The sequence below is a fragment of the Bos indicus x Bos taurus genome, chromosome 9 (assembly GCF_003369695.1).
Source record: "Bos indicus x Bos taurus breed Angus x Brahman F1 hybrid chromosome 9, Bos_hybrid_MaternalHap_v2.0, whole genome shotgun sequence".
Taxonomy (NCBI): domain Eukaryota; kingdom Metazoa; phylum Chordata; class Mammalia; order Artiodactyla; family Bovidae; genus Bos; species Bos indicus x Bos taurus.
The window spans coordinates 66,963,533-66,970,250 of NC_040084.1; the positions used below are offsets into that span (position 1 = coordinate 66,963,533).

The 6,718-nt window shown below is 35.3% G+C and overlaps 1 non-coding gene across 1 annotated transcript; it reads left to right on the forward strand.

Annotated features, from left to right (window-relative positions):
• Positions 1-1,742: 1,742 nt before the first annotated feature.
• Positions 1,743-1,814, forward strand: TRNAY-AUA. The gene has a single exon. It is a non-coding gene; the product is annotated as a tRNA-Tyr (tRNA).
• The last annotated feature ends 4,904 nt before the right edge of the window (positions 1,815-6,718 follow it).

The window sequence follows — 6,718 nt, forward strand, 5'->3', positions numbered from 1 at the left end:
AATTGATATGTGTGACATGCTATGATGAAAATAGGAATATAAGGTTTTGTATATTTGTCATTAATCCATAGAATTTTTTTATTTTATTAAAAATACAATTTAACCTTATTTTCTGGAGAAGGAAATGGCAACTCAATCCAGTATTCTTGCCTGAGGAATCCCGTGGACAGAGGAACGTGGTGGGCTAGAGTCCCTGGGCTTGCAAAGTCAGACACGACTGAGTGACTGAGCATGAACACATGAACCTTATTTTGGTAAATTATATATTATTCTTAATTTAGTTGTTTAGTATATTTTATGAAGGATAAGAAAAGATTGGTCTGAAGAAAGCATTCCTTGTTAAAACAGTTTTATTTTCTGTATGCTATGTTTTAAATGGATGGATGAACTATATCTGAGCTATTAGTTAAAAAAACTTTTACAAATTCAAAGTAATGTTAATAATTTAAACGTATAAGTGTTAAATGTAATCTAAGGATTTAGGATGAGCAGTCTACATAAGGAGTTGAGAACTTGATTTGTCCAGTCTTATAGCAATAAAAGTGTACTTTTGAAGACTGAAAGATACTGAACTGAACTAAGTAAACAAAATTCCAATAGAATATGAACTTTTAAAAATGAATATGTAGAGAAATTCACATATGAAAGCTACAGTTGAAATTAAGTTTTCAGAAAGAAACATAAATATTAAAAACCTTATGTCAATGTAGAAGATGTGAAAAAAAAATTGTTCATTTGACTCAAGAAAGATTTAACTTTGATCATTCATTAATTTATTCAACCTACAAATATTTATTAAGCTTAGTTAGCATCTGCAGTATAATGTATTGCTATTTGATAGAATAAAGTGATGTAAGAGTTTCTCTGACTTCAGTGAAGTTGCATATTCATAAAGATCAACTTAATTTTTATACAGATGTTAAAAGTGATAATTATATATTCTCTTAAAGAATATATATATGATTTATTTTATAACATTAATGAAAACCATGCTAATATTAGGAATTATGTTAGCCTCATATTGGTATTTTCCAGCTTTAAAAATATTGCTTGATTTTAGTTGCATATTTTATACCAACAAACAACCTAAGCAATCTTAACAATTGAAAAAAATTGTCACAAATGTTGCCACAATTTTGATCAACGAGAAAGAAGATCTATAGTTTTTCACTCTGAATTTGCTTTATTCCCTTGGGTTTCCCTTCAACCTGAGAAAACAAAAACTTTACTGAGTTCAGTGATTGAGAGAAAGCATTTCCTGGGGGAGCAAGAGATCAAGAAAAGGAGACTAAAGATAGTTAAACACAAGATTGTATTCTGAAACTATGCCTCTTGTGTTTATACCTCAAGAGTTCAAAATAGCATTATTATTTTTTATACATTTTTATTGCAGTATGGTTAACATATAGTATTATAGGTTTCAGGTGTACAATATAGTGATTCACAGATTATATTCCATTTTTAGTTATAAAATATTGGCTATATTTCCTGTGCTATACAATATATCCTTGTGGCTTATTTATTTTATACACAGTAGTTTACAAGTATATTTTATTACATCAAAATTAGTTATCTGTATATTCATGACTACAATGCAGTCTGGGAGGTGTACACTTTAGCTTTCCATTTAGTGCTTAATAATAGACAATAAAAGATGTCATTGACAAAATTTAGGAATAAGTGATATTTCATAGGAAGATCTATAGAATATCTAGGACTAAGAATTAATCTTATCTTTGACTTCCTTGGTGGCTCAGATGGTAAAGCGTCTGCCTATAATGCAGGAGACCCAGGTTCGATCCCTGGGTTGGGAAGATCCTCTGGAGAAGGAAATGGCAACCCATTCCAGCATTCTTGCCTGGAAAATCTGATGGACGGAGGAGTGTGGAAGAGTCGGACACAACTGAATGACTTCACTTTCACTTTTTCTTTTGTTAATAACAGGATAAATTCCCATAAAGAAACAAGAAAAAGAAACAAAAGAAAAATGACAAGCATTATGACTAAGAGATATTGTAATAGTTAAAAATATCCAGAAATGAAATGTTAACCTCACAACAATCAATAAAATACAAATGAAAAGTCTGAGATACCGTCAAACTGGTGCTGTTGCTCACACGACCTCTTTATGGTCTCTTTACCTTTATCTTGTCCTAATCACTCACTTCCCCCTTTATGTTCATAAGGGATAATGAGACTGATTTTTATGTAATGAATTTTTATACCTTGAGCAGCATGTCCTACAGCAAAATCATAGGATATCCTGTGAAATGATTTATGAAAACACAAAGGTTTTATGGTCTAACACATGCAGAATAATAAATATAAACTATTTCTCATCTTATAGATTCAGTAAACTTAAACACAATAGTTTCTCTCATTAGTTTCTCTCATATGTTCTATTGAAGAAATCTACTTGGCAGTCATTCCCAAATTTATTTGAAAGATGGCTTAGTGCACTGGTTATGAGCTCAAAGTCTGCAGTTAGGCAACTAAGAGCATATTCTAACTGCCATTTGCCAGCTGTGTGTATCAATAATTGGACCAATTATTTGATCTCTTTGTTTATCAGTTTCATCATCTACAAGGTGGTGTTAATAATAATAATAATAACGGCTTCATAAGTTTCTTGTGAAGATTGAATCAGTTAATATATGTCAAGTGCTTTGAATCGTGTTGATATAAGTGCTCCCAAAAGATCTATTTTTATGATTTAACTTGGGTATCTTTTTTAAAAAAAGTAGCACATACTAGTAGCTTGTTATTAACAACCTACTTATCATTCACTGACTAATTCACAAATGCTGGTCATGTGTGAGCTGTTGTCTTAATTTGGGTTGCTCTAACAAAATACTGCAGACTGAATGGCTTAAACAAAAACATTTATTTCTCACAGTTATGAATCATGGGACTGGCAGATCCCAAGTCGGTGAGGGCCCACTTACTGGCTTGTAGATGGCTATATTCTTGTATTTTTACATGGTGCAGAGCAAAGAGTGAAGAAGCAAGATTCCAGTTCTCTTTTTATAAGGGCACTAACTGCATTCTTGAGGACTCACTCTCATGAACTAAATACTCCTCAAAGGTGTATCTCTTAACATCATCACATTGGGGATTACAATTTCAACACAGAACTTTAGGGGAGACACAAACAAATACTCACATGGCAAAATATATCAGGCCTATATTTTTAGTTAACAGGCACCCATAGGGTAAACTTTGGCTTGTCGTACTCCAAAGCCTATGCCAGCAATGGATGGGCTTAACAGTCTTATTCTATTTATTGAAAATACTTGAGACATTGAACATGACCATCTACTACCAAGAATTCAATGGCAGAGGAATCTATTATGTTCTTGGAACATTTAATAGTGCTGTCTAAAAGGTTTTTCTGTGGCTGATTGCATCAGGGGTAAGTTTCTGACCAAAGGATGAATGATCAGTTGCCTGATGAGTTCTGCCAAACATGGATAATAGGTCATTAAATTAAGAATTCCAGACTTTCTCTTATGGCATTTGAATATCAGGCATACTGAGAGAGTCTTTAACCTCATGAATACTGGATGGAGAGCCAGAATGCTGCTGACTCATCATAATGGTTAAGTCTTAGGCTCAAAATAGTCACTTCTGATAAAACCATATGAGCCAAGTTTGCTGATAATTTTCTACCAGATCTATTACTACTGTATTTAATGTCTGGGAGATGTGGCTTGTTGCTGTTCACATTTTCCCTTTTTCTCATGTATCCTTTTGGTACAGGAAGCTTTTTACTAGCTAAGATGGTACAAAGATGATGCTGACACTTTTCTCTAATGCTGCTGCTACTGCTGCTGCTAAGTCACTTCAGTCGTGTCCGACTCTGTGCGACCCCATAGACGGCCTCCCACCAGGCTCCTCTGTCCCTGGGATTCTCCAGGCAAGAATACTGGAGTGGGTTGCCATTTCTCTAATGCTGCTTACCACAAATATCAGTCCATATCTGTGAAGTATCTTCCTTTCCTAATTAGAAAAAGAGGGAAAGGTTTTAGTTAGGGTACAGACAGATTTTTTGAAGAGCAAGAGGCTAGAGAAACTGGTTATTTAACTTTTGAGCCCATTACCCTTTAAAAGAGAATTAAACTCGACAACAGAGGTTGTAAAGAGATTTAATTTCCTTCATTCCTTGAAGAACCTGTGGTATTCAGACAAGAGATGATAACTGAATTTGATGGAACTATTTGTGTAGATACCGTGCCCCCAGGGGCCCTGGAGAGCAGGGTTTATTCTCACAGGCATTTCTACATCGTCATTGCATACAGCATCTTTCTAGTCCTTTAGAGTCCAACAGCATGGGGAATTGGAGTTTTCCTGACTAGAAGCAGGGACTCTTTTCCAAGAACTTCTGCAATCAGGGAGTGTGAACTTACATAAACCCAAAAGGAGAGCTAAAGGTGAGTATAAATGTGACATGGTGACTGCAGCTGACAGACTGGTTTATAAGCACAATCAAAACGTTTCTTTGAGCACCTCCAGAAAAAAAATCTTGGAGAGGAAGTTGAGGAGAACTTATTTCCTGCTTAGGCAGGTAGGAGAGAGGTTGATGACTCATAATTAAATATCTTTCCATTAAAAAATTCACAGTCTGTTAAGTCTCAGTAATACTGGTTATAATGAAAATAAATCCCTATCAACGGAAATATCAGTATATCCTAAAATCCTTCTTCCAATTTGAAAAACCTTACCTATCAAAATTGTATGGTATACTACCTATGAGAAGTGAGTACAGATACCAGCTTTTAGAGGTTTTTTTTCCTACTAAATTAAGGTTGGAGAGGACTGACGTATTTTGCTACTTTTATTTTTTTGCCATTTCAACCACAAAGGGATGCTATCAAAGAAATAAGCAACAAACTAAGAATCACATGGTAGAATTTCTTAGTAATAAATAGTTGAATTAATTTGTACAATTTAACAAATTGTTAACAATTCTTCTTAAAAGTACATGTATTTCTTTTTATTCAATTCATTTATTTCACTAGAAGTTGTGAAAATAATACAGAGGGGGTCCATGTAATCATCCTCCAGCTTCTGTCAGTAGTGACATCTTACAAAGTACATTACCCAAACCAGGATATAGGTATTGGCAAATGAGAGTTAACTAGACCAAGTCATCAAATACTGCCAGTCACCAAAACTCAAGATGAAATAGATAGTCTGAATTCTTTGGTAAATATTAGAAAAATCAATCTTTTATTTGAAAGCTTCTACAAAACACACTCCCTGGTGGTTTCTCTGGAGAATTCTACCAAGTATTTAAAGAATAATTAGGATCAGTTTTACATAATTTCTTCCAGAAAACAAAAGAGAAGGAAACACTTACCAATACTTTGTTTTTGAGGCTGACATGACCCTACTACCAAAGCCAGATGAAGACTGTACAAAAAGTGAACTACTTCCTCATGAACATAGGCACAAAAATCATCAACAAAATAATAGCAAATACAGCAGTGTATTTAAAAAGCTATGTCTAATGACCAAGTGGATTTTATTCCTGCTATGCAAGGCTAAGTCAGCCCTTGAAAATCCATTAATGTGTCTGTCCTGGGTGTTCATTGGAAGGACTGATGCTAAAGCTGAAACTCCAATACTTTGGCCACCTTATGCGAAGAGTTGACTCACTGGAAAAGACTCTGATGCTGGGAAGGATTGGGGGCAGGAGGAGAAGGGGACGACAGAGGGTGAGCTGGCTGGATGGCATCACCGACTCGATGGACGTGAGTCTGAGTGAACTCCAGGAGTTGGTGATGGACAGGGAGGCCTGGTGTGCTGCAATTCACGGGGTCGCAAAGAGTCGGACACGACTGAGCGACTGATCTGAACTAAACTGAACTGATGCTAAAAACTATAGAACTATGACAAAAGAAATATAGATTTAAATAACTCTAGAGGGAAGCAATGTTCATGGATTAGAAAGCTCAGCATAATAAAGATGTCAATTCTCCACAAACTGATATATAAGTTAAACACAATTCTTATTAAATTGTCAAGAAGATCTTTTTTGTAGACTTAGACAAATATATATATATATATACACACACACACATATATATATTATTTAAAGAATAATTAAGATCAGTTTTACATAATTTCTTCCAGAAAACAGAAGAAAACACTAACCAATACTTTGTTTTTGAGGCTGGCATGACCCTATAGATAGATAGATAGATGGCTGGCTGTTGGTGCAAATGGGACATAAATGTGAGGAAATTTACCTTAAAGGCCACTAACTTTTGGAGGGGAAGACTTTTATATACCAAGGGATACCTGTTTTCAACATCAAAGGACTTAAAAACCTACCTAGTGATTGCACTGGTTTAATTGCTAAGCCGTGTCTGACTCTTGTGACCCCATGGACTGGAGCCCACCAGGTTCCATTTTCCTTGGGATTCTCCAGGAGAGAATTCTGGAGAGGGTTGCCATTTCCTGCTACAGGGGATCTTCCAGACCCAGGGATGGAAACTGCGTTTCTTGAATCTCCTGCATTGGCAGGCAGGTTCTTTACCAGGTGAGCCACCAGGGAAGCCTACAAACAGGCCTGTTCCTCCCCAAAGGACAGCAGAAATGTTATAAGGAAAGTCCTGGCACAACTCCTCTGTTAGTATTTGCTGTCTGTAGCACAAAATGTTAGACAAATATATTTTAAAGTAGATATGGAAAGGGAAAGGAATAGAATAGAATA